The sequence below is a fragment of the Castor canadensis genome, chromosome 18 (assembly GCF_047511655.1).
Source record: "Castor canadensis chromosome 18, mCasCan1.hap1v2, whole genome shotgun sequence".
Taxonomy (NCBI): Eukaryota; Metazoa; Chordata; class Mammalia; order Rodentia; family Castoridae; genus Castor; species Castor canadensis.
The window spans coordinates 12,472,032-12,484,288 of NC_133403.1; the positions used below are offsets into that span (position 1 = coordinate 12,472,032).

The 12,257-nt window shown below is 52.1% G+C and overlaps 1 protein-coding gene across 5 annotated transcripts in view; it reads right to left on the reverse strand.

The window, feature by feature from the left end:
- Tango2 (transport and golgi organization 2 homolog) overlaps positions 1 to 12,257 on the reverse strand; it is a 34,816-nt gene that overhangs the window by 20,109 nt on the left and 2,450 nt on the right. The window contains exon 1 of one of the 5 annotated variants that reach the window (XM_074061274.1): positions 11,032 to 11,075. The exons of 1 other annotated variant lie outside the window; for it this stretch is intronic. The gene's annotated coding sequence lies outside the window, so the exon portion shown is untranslated. Of the gene's footprint in view, positions 1 to 9,976; positions 10,659 to 10,691; positions 10,716 to 10,781; positions 11,004 to 11,031; positions 11,076 to 12,257 lie in introns of those variants that run through there. 3 more of the 5 variants (XM_020160665.2, XM_020160663.2, XM_020160662.2) reach the window with 3 other exon arrangements.

Here is a 12,257-nt window from a genome sequence, read left to right on the forward strand (position 1 = left end):
GATGGGAGATCCTAGCAGCCACCAGATGCCCAGAAGATACAAGTGCCCTTACCTGGGGAGTCAGTCTTTCCCACACATGAGAACCTGTCAAGTTGTGATTTCTAGGAGAAGCCCTGATAACCAGTCCCTGCTGGAATCCCATTGGCCAGGGTTAAATGCCCATGGAGACAGCTACTCTGAGGGATGCCCACCAGGAACATGTGTATAGGAGAAGGATGCCAGCACTCTTGGCTTTGGCCTACTTTGGCCTTCCCTGGCTGCATGCCCAGCTGCTAGGCAGGGCCACCAACAGGGGCTGCTCTGACCACCACTGGCTAGGCCAGACTGAAGCCCAGTTCAGTTGCAGGACCCTGCCATCCTAGCTGACTCAGATGGGAAGCAGACCATCCCTCCAGATAGCAGTGGTGAGAGGGCTTCATGGTCCATGGGAAAACCATTGATGGGTCTCCAGGCAGCCTGGTGCTGGAGCTGTTGGCACAGAACCCAGGGCTGTGGCCTCGATGAAGACGCAGTCATTGGGAGGGAAGGACCAGAGGAAAGCCAGCCCCTGGGGAGGGGACCATCAGGAACTGCCTTTCTCTCCAATCCCTCACCCCCCCCACTCAAGCCAGGCCCACTGCCCACTGGCCCCTCCATCTGGATCTGGCTAGGAGGCCACCTCCCAGCCTTCCTCATTTCACCTCCCACACTGTAGCCCCCTCCTCACCTAGGCCTCAGATTCTCCCTTAGCAAACTCCTAGCAGGTATCCATTGTCCTCTTCCCCCCAGAGCCCTCCTGAGGGTCTGGCAAAGTCCACCCTGACACCATGCATGCTGGGCCATCTTCTCACTCCTGCAGACCTACCAGGCTCTGAGAGCAAGCCCCGGTCATTGTACTACATGCTTGGCAGGCAGGCACATGGGTAGCCAGAACCACCCCATGGGACAAACTCTCACTGCTGTGCACCTGCCTGCTTGCTACTCAGGGCCACTTTCCACAGCTTCCATGGCCATCAGAGTCCATGGGACCACAGATGAGGCTAGGACTCATCCTCAGGGGCATCTATATGTGCTACGAGGATTTCACCTTAAAGGACACCTAATCTGGGCAGAAACAAGCCTAACTTTTTCTGGCAAAACTGCCACCCTGCCTGGTCCCACCTCTGGCCAACACATGGGCACGTCCTTGGCAGCCTGAAAAAGTCACAGAGTAGTCAAGACCATATAGGATTATGGGATCACCACTGAGGCCCAGATGGCCACAGACAAAACAAGGTGAGAGAAGACAGAGAAAGAGGCAGGCAAAAGAAGCCTTGCCCACAGGCCTTGGGAGCCTAGCCTGTGGCACCTGAGTGTCTGTAAGAAGCCCTGTCTTATTCTGCATCTTATTACCCACACATTGCCTGCCCCAGATGTCCAAGGAGGCCACAATGACAGCCTGCACACACTGCTGGGCTTACCGGTGGTGGTCAGATGGTCACACATAGTTCTCTCCAGGTGTAAAGGTATCACTCAGTCACTCATTCCCTCTCCTCGCCTCCCAGCAACCAGAATAGCAACCAGGGGCCAGGACTGCAGGGAAGAGGAAAGAGCCCCACAACCAAATGGCATAGGTGCCACAGACTCTGATGCTGGAGGAGACTGACCTAGGGCACCACAGGGCAGGAGAGTGGACGGCTGAGGAGCTCCTTCCCTGTGCCTTGAGTTTCAGAAGTGTGACCCATCTCACTGAGAGCTCAGGCAATGTGTCACATAACAGGGATGTGGCAAAGTGGGCTTGGTATGGCTTGGGAGGGGCACCTGCTGGCTAGACTTGGGGTGAAGGAGAGGTCACACGTGCCAAGAGCCCTGACACTCCAACATTGGATGTGCCCATGTGCTCTACCCCGGTAGGTCCACAAAAACCTGCTCTTCCCAGTCACGTCACGGAAACATCTGGAAGCCAGCATGCCTCTCTCAGTGGCCCTGCCCTCTCATCACTCTCCATGTAGCAGAGCTTGCTGACCATCCCCAGGGCATCCCGAAGCCACCTTGGAGTCTGCTCACCATGACTTCCATGAAATACATGTTCTATAACATAGGACTCCACTTTGCTGCACATACATGAACATGACAACCAGGTAATCTTTATCACACCAAGATGTCACATAAAAAGATGATCCTGAGGCTGGAGATGTAACTCAGTAATTCAGTGCTTGCCTAGCATGAACAAGGCCCTGGGATCAATTCCCCAGTACCACATGTGAGTATGTGGGGGATAATCTTATTTTTTTTTTTTTGAGACAGGGTCTCACTATATAGCCCAGGATGGCCTTGAACTCATAATCCTCCTGCCTCAGACTTCCAAGTGCTAGTATTACAGGCATGCACCACCATATCTGGCACCTTGTGAGCTTTGCTAAGTGATGGCTCTTTTTAAAAAAAATACCTGGCTATTTCTGGAAATAAATAGGGACCAGCATGAAGTCCTACCAAGCACAGGAGGCCGTAGCCCCGAAGCACGTTCTCTCTGAAGGCACCCAGCAAGGGCTGAGATTGTGTCTCTGCAGTCCAGGGATTGTAATTCAGGCCAGGGAGGTGCTTGAGGTTTACAAGTGCGTGGGTGAGGTCAGATAATCCGCATCTCACACCCACCCAGGAACCAATCACTGGACGGGGCCCTGCTGTGTCACTGGAGTGTCCAGCAACATCCAAGAAGCACCGTATCTCATGAGATGACATCCGCCAACATGAGCGTGCCCCTCTGCTAGGTGTTCCCACCTGCAACCTGGCCAATGCACACCCTGCACATTCCAAAGAAAGCTCTGGCCTTGTGTTAACTCCTGGGAGGTAACCTTTAATTCTCCAGAACATCCTACCTGGTAAGAGTGTCCCCATTCTCCTACAGCCTTGAGCAATGACAGATAGTCTACATTAACAATGTGTCCTGGTAGAGCTCTTGGGCCACGTGGTGTCAGCCAACTTCTGGAGGGACTGGATACTAAGCAAGGTCAGCCACCCAGGTCAGCCTACACGATAGCCCTCAATCAAAACATGGACACTCAGGCTTAGGCGGACCTCCCTGTTGACCACACTCCACAGCTGTCGTCACACACTGCTGCTGAGAGAACTAAGCAGGTGCACACAACCGCACTGGGAAGGACAACTGGAAGCTTGTGCCTGGACTCCACCTTTTCTGTTGCTGATTTTAATCTGTATCTATAATAAACTGTAACCATGAATATAATGCCTTTCTGAGTTCTCTGAATCCTCCTAGTGAATCACTCAAGCTAAGGGTGATCTTGGGGTCTCTGGACAACCCTGTCAGTATGGCCCTACAGGGGGTGAGAGCACAGTGGCTCAGAGAGGTGAACACACTGGCCTAAGACCATGCTCCTTGATGCCACTTTAAACCTTCTCACCTGTGAAGGGCTGGACTTCAGGGCCCATCAGCAGGCTCTAATCCATGCACAGCAGGCTGTACCCCATACAGGCCACTCCCCTAACCCAGCACAGTATGCTTAATTGCACCTGTTTCTCCACTCCAGGGAGACACCACCCTTGAGGTCCCCACAAGGCCCGAAAGCTGTTACTGGAATTTTCTCCCTGGTCATGGGCTGCCTAACTGGGCCAGGACCAAACAGAATCATAACTGCCCTGGATGGCTGACTTGCCCAGGTAACGGGAAGGAGCACCTGGTGCATGGTCTGAGGGGTTGGGGACTACCTGGGACCCACTATAGAGAACTGTGCAGAAAGGTTTTTTGTTTGGTTTGGTTTGGGTTGGGTTTTTATTTTTGTTTTTGTTTTTTTGGTGGTGGTGCTGGAGTTTGAACTTGGGGCTTCCCATTTGTGTGACAGGAGCTCACTGCTTAAGCCACACCACCAACCCTAAGAAAGTTTTTATGTGATTGGGTATTATAAACTACATCTTTTCCTTTCCATTTTATTCAAATTTATTTTTCACTTTTGGTGTGCTTAGAGGGAATTAGAATTAATTTGGCAGGAAGTTTATAAGCAGTTATATCCCATCTGTATGTCAAACCGGTCAATGTTTTACCAGTATTTGCAATGCATATATTGTTTTTTATTTGGCAGTACTGGGATTTTGAACTCAGGGCTTGATGCTTGCTGGGTACACACTCTACTACTTGAGCCATACTCCAGCCCTTTTTGCTTTAGTTATTTTTCAGATGGGGTATAATTTTTTTTTTTTTTGGCCCGGGGCCAGCCTCAGATCTTGATCTTCCTACCTCTGCTTCCTATATAGCTGGGACCACAGACATGTACCACCACACCTAGCTTGTTCCTTGAGATAGGGTCTTCCTATCTCTAACTTTTTGCTGAGGCTGGCCTTAAACTTTTATCCTTTTATCTGTGCCTTACAGGCATAAGCCAATGTGTCAGCTCCTTTTTTATTTTTTTTTAAGCAATTGCCTTACATAGGAACTCCTCTTTCCTTTTAGTATACCCTCTAAAAGAAATACACAGCTGTGTGCTCAGCTCCCGCAGAGCTGTACCATGTACTACCTGCCTCCCAGAGCACACAGGGAGCTGGCAGACACAAAATAGATGGATGCACAGATATGTTATATGACTCTGTTCATGTCTGAGGAAAGTCAGGCAACTCTTACACAGATGTGATGACAAAGGAAGGTCTCATGTCCTATGACAATCCATAATTACCACCCTCAACAGGGTACTCAGCTCTCTGTGGGATGCCCTTACTCACAGGGCTTCCCCATCTCCAGCCACTTCACCACTGGCCAGAGTCCAGGTGCCATAGCTGGCTCTGGCAAACATGCATTGGACCAGGCCCCCTACCTTTCTGCAGGGCCCAGCCCTCACTAGAACAAATGCCCAGAGAATATGTGTGGCTGTGCTTGGGGAAGCCCAGAATAACATCACTCTGGACTTGGCACTACCTCTGCTGACCCTGTCAGGGAGGTGAGGGGGAGGGCCCCCAGGACTGAATCACTTATAGGACTGAATCTAAATGCTGCCAGCTCCTATAGGGACATAGCACAAGTCACTTCCAGGGAAGAAACCCCCCAGCACTTCCCTCAGCACACCAGAGCCCCCACCTAAAGGATGTGCAAGATGCAAAGAAAAAGAAAACCCTTGTCATCTGGCATCCAGGTGCCTCCTGTCCTCTAAGAATGTCAGTGAGAGTTGTCCTAGAATCTTAGCCCAAGTTCCCCTGGCCTAACAACCCAGTAATTCTACAAAACAGGAAAAAAGCATCCTGGACTTGGCCCAAGTTCTTCTTAGTGGTCAGTGCTGGCTGGGAAGGACTGAGGCTTTCCAGTTATTCCAGGCCCATCTGCTGCTAACACTTTTGAGAACTCTCCCAGGATGCAATGCTCTCTCTGCCCACAGCCTCTGAAGTCTACACCCACCCCAGCCCCTGGGATTCCCTTCTCCAGCCTGGGCTCCTTTCTTCTCCCCCAAATTCTCAGAGTAACCAGCAGGGCCTTTTGTTCCTAAGCGCCAAGTGGAAAGAGGTGGAACCCACTCTCTAGGAAGGATGAGACTCTCCAGGTGAGCCAAGCCCAAAATCTCACTCGATTAATCACCTAAAAGGAGCACAACTGGGTGTCAGTGGCTCATAACTGTCATTCTAGCTACTCAGTGAGCAGAGGTCAGGAGGATCCCAGTTCAAAGCCATCCTGGGTAAATAGTTCATGAAACCCTATCTTGAAAATCCATTATAGAAAAGGGCTGATGGCTGGCAGAGTGCTCAAGGTGTAGGCCCTGAGTTCAAACCCTAGCATCACACACACACACACACACACACACAAGAGCACAACAAAAAAACAACAGGCCTGACCAAAGATTTGACCATGTGCCAAGGGCACATGATGATGGTAGCAACCACTCTGGAGAGAGCCATATAAAAATGAGGTCTGATACCCTAAAGGATGGGCCCACAGCTAGAGAAGAACAACCTGACAGAGGCCTACTAGGAGGGGAGACAAGAAGGGACCACGGGTCATGTTGACAGGGCTTTGCTGTCATTGCCAGCCCAGATGATACCAGCCCCCGGTGGGGGGGGACACAGTGCAGTTCCTCAGGGCCACAGGGGCTAGAGATTCCATTGCTGCCAGCCTCGCCTTCCCGGAAGTTAATAGACATCACACACTGATCGTGCTGGCTGCCCACCCCTCACTGATCAGCACCACCTTCTCCAGTGTTTGCACCAAACAACCTGTCCCCTCATATCTAAGCATGCATGCACACACACACACACACGTGCACACATATAGTTTGTAAACCTATGCACAGACCTGGATAACTATCCCCAAAATATCTGGCACGAGAACCCTGACACCACCTGTGTGGTGGCAGGAAACACTGTTGGCAGGGTTTTGTGGCTGAGTATCTCATGACTGTTGTCTGCCCTCACACATGGACCATCAGTTTGGGTACTGACTCCTGGCCCATGTCTTCCAGACCTGTAGCATGGCTGGTGGAATATGGGCACCCACACGACAGTCCCACAGCCTGCATTGTTCTCGGGCCCATCCCCTGCTTTCTATCCTTGCCTATGGAGTGCCCAGCAAAACTAATCTTATGACAAAGTTTTCCATCCTCACCATACAGCATTTGCACCCCGTCTTTCTGAAGAAGACTTTCGTTGTCCCAAACTGAGAAGCCCTCTTTCCTGGTTTCCTTGAATGGCTGCATGTGGGCTGAGTTCTGCATCTGCCCTGTTTGCCTGTGTGGATTGTGTAAGGCAGGGACCCCACCCATACTGCCCAAATGCAAAGCCTCCCCAGGTGGGGCACAGGGCCACCCAGCTTTCTTCACCTCCATCAAACCCTAGACCCCAAGTCCTTTTGGAGCCCTGCACATGTCACCAGGCCTAGGATGCTGCAGTGGTTACCTTTGTCCCAGTGTACTCCGGTGTCTGAACAGCTAGTCTCTCTCCAGGCTATTTACAGATGCTAGGGTTCAGATAAGGTTTGAGTGGGTAACCAAACTCAGGGTTCATGTATTGGGAGCTTAGTCCCCAGAATAGTGATGCTGAATGGTGGTGAGACCTTTAAGAGGTTAGGCCTAGAGGGAGGTCCTTAGATCACTGAGGGCACAAGGCCCTTGGAAGGGACTAAGATAACCCTCATGGAAGCCCTGAGCTCTTGAAAGAACAGGTTGTTGCACAGCGAGCCCAACCCCTTAATTGCTCTCTGTCTTCCTATTTGGCTGTAATCCACTTTCTCCCACATGTACTCCCATGATTACCATCTGCCAGGAGTGATATAGCCAAAGAGGCCTTTGCCAGAGTCTGTGCACTACTGTTCGGACTTTGAGCATCCAAAACCATAAGCTAAGTTAACCTGTTTTCTTTATAAAGTTAGCCTGCCTCAGTTATTTTGTTCTGCTAATGTAAAAGAGACTAATGCAATAGAATAGTCTAAAACCTTGGCTGGATCATGCCATGCCCCACCCACTGCTGGCCATGACAGGTGGTGTGCTAGTGCCCAAACCCATGAAGTGATATAGCAAGGACATCCATAGCCTGGAATATTTTTTGTGTCTTTGGTGATGGGGGAGGAGCCCAGAGCTTCATGCATGCTAAGCAAGTGCTCTATGGCTGAGCTATATGGCAAGCCCCTATAGCCTGAAACTTGAAGCCAGCTGTGTCCTTCTGTGGTGATGTCCCTGCTCTGAAGCAGCATACAGTAGCAAATGGCAAGAAGTCTCAGCTCCTGAGGTGGTGGGGAGGTCCCAGCCAGGAGAGAGCATACCACTTGGTCTTTTGTACATCAACCAGAAATGAGCAAGACCTGTCCACATGATCAGAAGTGAGGGCAAACTACCTGCACTCAGGGACAACTAGAGGACACGAGGGAGGTGTCCAGATGACAGCAATGGTTTCTACATCTGACACAGACAGTGGTTGCATGGCTGGGCTCCCTTTGTACAATCCATCAAGCTAGATGCTGAAAACACGTGCACTTTCATTGGAATATTCCATAAAAATCTCCAAAAGCTACCATCAGAAGACAAGTGTCCATACCTTATCCTCATCCCCCTGCTGATAAAAGGCAGAATAAGGAACAAGAAAGCAGGGAGAGCCTGAGCGAGTTGCCCACACATAGGAGACAGGACAAGAACAGATCAGCTCTGGTGCAAAACACCTGGGTATAGGACAGCACAGTTGGGCTGCCTTATAATCCTGCTGCCCACCTGAGCAGAGCACAGAGCACACCTGGGGCCCCCAAGATAACACAAAGACCCACCCTTCAGTCAACTGAAAAGGCAAACAGAACATGTGGGCAGAAGGGAGAAGTGCAGAATCACAGCGCAGCAACGCCAGACGCAGGGACACACACAAGAGGACAGGAGGAATTCTCATTGAGACAGACACAAGGCCAAGACACAAGGCCAAGGGGACCGAGACAGGTGGAAAGGGAGTCTCGCAGTTCAAGTTATCTGAGCCTTACAGTCTGCTGTAATTACGCCCAGTACTTTACACATGTGGGAGTATGTCTTTAAGGCCAGCCAGCCTGTCAGTCTGGAGGATAGGCAGAGGACAGGTCCCTTAGGCTTCCACAGAGCAATGTAGCAAGGATGAGCAGCCAGGCACCCAGCCCCACCTTGTGCAGCCGCTATACTGCTGGCTGTGGTGGCCCCTGTGGGCAGAGCTGCTCTTTTTGCAGGACAGGACAGACACAGATATATGATGTGATGTGGGCTCCGGCGGCTGCCAGCAGAGGAGGTAAACACACACGGGAACACAGTGTCGCTGTTCCTGAGAAAGCCCTGACGTCTAGAAATCCTCTGAGCTGCCAACTCACTGCAACGCCCCACTGGCCTCCCCAGCTCAGCAGTGAGAGTTCAGCAAGCTACGCTTTCTTGTTTTAGCTATATTATAGGGCATTTCTCCATGACAAATTTTTTAGTGATACTTTCTCTTCAGAGCTTCACAATGTTTTGAGGACATTAATTCAACCTCACGCCAGGGTGTCACTGTTCAAAGCAGCAGCCAAAACCAGGCACACTGTGTGCACGATGGCAAGCTCTGGACAAAGGGCAGCCTCTGCCTCTCAGGCTCTTCCTGATAGGAATGCCCAACTTCCCCATTAGCTAGGTACAGGCCCAGCCTCAGGGTAGCCACTGCAGCCTCATGGTGTACAACAACAAATATGGCTTTCCTAAGCTCCCCACCACCACCAAAGAGGACAAAAGCAAGCACTTAAAAGTTAGCATGGTACTGAAGACCTTGCTGAGACTCCTTGGAATATCCAGAGGCACATACTTTTTTTTTAAGTGTGCATATATTATTTTTGCAATCTAAAAATGAAAGTTGAGAAAAAAAATGGGAAGGAATGTTGCACCAATAACCTGAAAGGTTAGCTCAGTTGTTTTGGGGTAATCTTACTTTTCTGGAGCCCATTATCAAACCATGTGGTCTGGACCAACAAATGCCAGATTCTGCCATGCTGCTGTCACATGCTGAATGACATGTTACCAAGAGAAGGGTCTCCACTCCCACCCACCTGGAATGTCAATAGCAAGTGTGGCCTCACTTCTACAAGCCCGCCAGGCCTCTCTGTCTTGTACCATTTCTCTCTAGACCCACTCTAGATATTCTCAGAAGCAGCACCCATGGGCAGACACCAGGGTGCCTGCAGAGCTCACCAGGTGGTACGGAAGCCAGACATGGGAACCACCCCACAAACTGCATGTGATTTACAACCATCATGAAATGAGATTGGAACAATGGCACACAGGCAAAGTCATCGATGAAGCACAGAGGCTGGGCAGAGAGGACAGCCTTCATTCAGGGAAGGCCTATTATTGCCTCACGTCAAGGCAGGCAGGAACTTGGACTGGGAGAGTACACAAGAATGTGGGCCTGGGGACCCACAGTAGCAGCTCCAGGGAGGTGGGAGCCCAAGGCACCTCATCCAGCTTTGCCAGGGCACTGGGATTCTGGGGGAGGGACAGAATCTCTGATGTATCCACCAACAGTCACCCTCCTCAGCCCCCCACCATCCCACCTAACAGGTTACCTGATGCAGAAGGGCTCTTGGGAGGAGGCTCAGGAGGAGCAGAAGCACTGGGAGTGGGCATTGGCACTGAACAACCTTGCCAATCCTCCTGTCCCCTTAGTCTGAGTAAACAGACTTGCTCCAAAAGGTTGCCCAGGGGGTTAATAACAAAGTGAGAGGACGTGCCATCTAGCTGTCCCTTATAGCTGCTGTCACATCTGCCTCATGAAAAATAGCTTTGAGCCCAATGGTGGCAAAATAGAGGTCAGCAGGTCCACAGCAGGACAGGTCTGCTGAGCACGTGACCTTCTACTGAAGGGGGCCCGAGGTTCAGGACTTGTTCAAGGGCAGAAAATTCACTCTGAAGCTGCGGCCCAGCAGGAGGACAGGAAGCCCAGGAGAGGTACTGGGGTAAAACAGGGAACTCCTGTGTCCACTGCCCAAGAGGAAAACAGGCAAAGTCCAGGCTGCTGCAGAGTCCAGCAATGAAGCCAGGTCTGGGTGCAACCCTGCGCAACCTATACCCAATGCTCTCCGGGTGGGGGCGGGAGTCTATCAAGCCACCCCAGTAAAGCTTCATCCAAACAGGGATGACCGAGCACTTGCTGCCTACTCAGATATATATCAGCTGTCATCCTGCTGCCTCACAGCAGGCTGCAAGGAGCGGATAGCGTGACTCGGCTCCAGAGCAGTCCCTGATGATAGCCGAAGCCGCAGTCCACCACCCTGTAGTTACCACGCAGCTCCCCACAGCAAGTCTGGTCCTGCCTGCCCGCGGTTTCCCCGCACCGTCCTAGCAGGGATCATCGGAAACGCTTTCCAGTACCGCGTAGGGTGCTTCGGTTGGCTGGAGTCAGTCTAGTCTTTCCGGACCCGACAGAATCCTGAGCCAGGCCGTTTGATTTCCATTCTACGCCTTGCAAAGGGGAAACTGAGGCAGGAAGAGGCGGTGCGGTCAGTCCCGCCCCAGATGAGCCTGACCCCGACCGCGTCCCCGGAACCCGGAGTCCCCGAGCCCGGGCCGGCCCCTCCGGGAGCACAAGCCCGCCAGCCCCGGCCGCCAGCCGCGCACTCACCGCCTCCGCCGCCGCCGACTTCCGGGTGCCGCGCCCGCACGTCGCAGCAGCCAACTCAGGTCCCGCCCCACCCACGGCCACTGCGCTCGCCATTGGGCTGAGCTGTGAGGGGCGGGGCCTCATGCTGCAATCTGGAGCCCTAATGGCTGCGCACGCTGTTGCTCAAAGTCTGCAGCCCTCCCAGCGCCCCGCCTCCGGGGCTGCGCCAAGTATGAGAGCTGCGAGGGCGTCTGGGGTCTGCCTTACCACGCGGCTTTCCTGGCCTCTATTGCTCCCCAGTCCGCAAGATGTCCTAGAGAAATTGCAACAGCTCCTGAACCCATCTGTCACCTGTTCACTATGCTGCCCTCCCTGGAAGGGACCCTCTCCTCTCAGGCTGGGTCCTGCTCCCCCCTTCCCCATCTGCCTAACTCCAACCTCTGGACCTGGCTATCCTCAGCCATGGACATCTCCCCAATTCAGTGCAGTCTGCCTCTTTGGCCCCTTCACACTGCAGTCCTGACCTTTGATGCCCCTGCATCTCGAGGCACCCCAGACCCTAGACCTAGCAGTTCTGCCCCACCTGGGCCTCTTCAGCATATATGGAGGCTGTTCTTTCATAGGTCCAGACCTCAAAGGTGAGTTGCACTAATGAGCAGGTAGGCACTGACTGGGGCCCTCCCAATAGGACAGAGGCATTTGCTGGGGCTCCCTGTCCCCATTGATTCTGAACTGTGCCCGGGGTCTGAGCAGCACAAAGATGAAGAGTCAGAGGCCCAAGACCTGCCCCAAAGTGAGTGCTCAACAAACTCTGACACATTAAGGATAATGATAATGTGTTCAGGACTCTAAACCCAGCACCTTAGCCCACAGTGTTCGTCCACCCTACTTTACAGACATAAGCACTGTCTAAGCAGTTATGGCATTCAGGTGAAGTAAAAAAAAGGTGGCAAGTGACAGTGCTGGATTAGTCCCACAGGCCTACATTGAAGACCAGGATTATGAAGTACTCTCTCTGATCCTGACCTGAATACTGATTCCCTGCAGGAATTTAGAGCACAAAGATTGAAGACTAGAGTCTTACCCAGAGCCACCTGCAAGCCCATTTCTGCCCAGTTCTTTCGCTGTCTCATCTGTGTCCCTCCTGGAACCCAACGGACTCCAGATGCCTGGAGCCTCATGGCCAGCAGGTGGCAGGCCTAGCCAGACAAGCCATTCTCCCTCCTACAGCCTGGCAACACAATCAT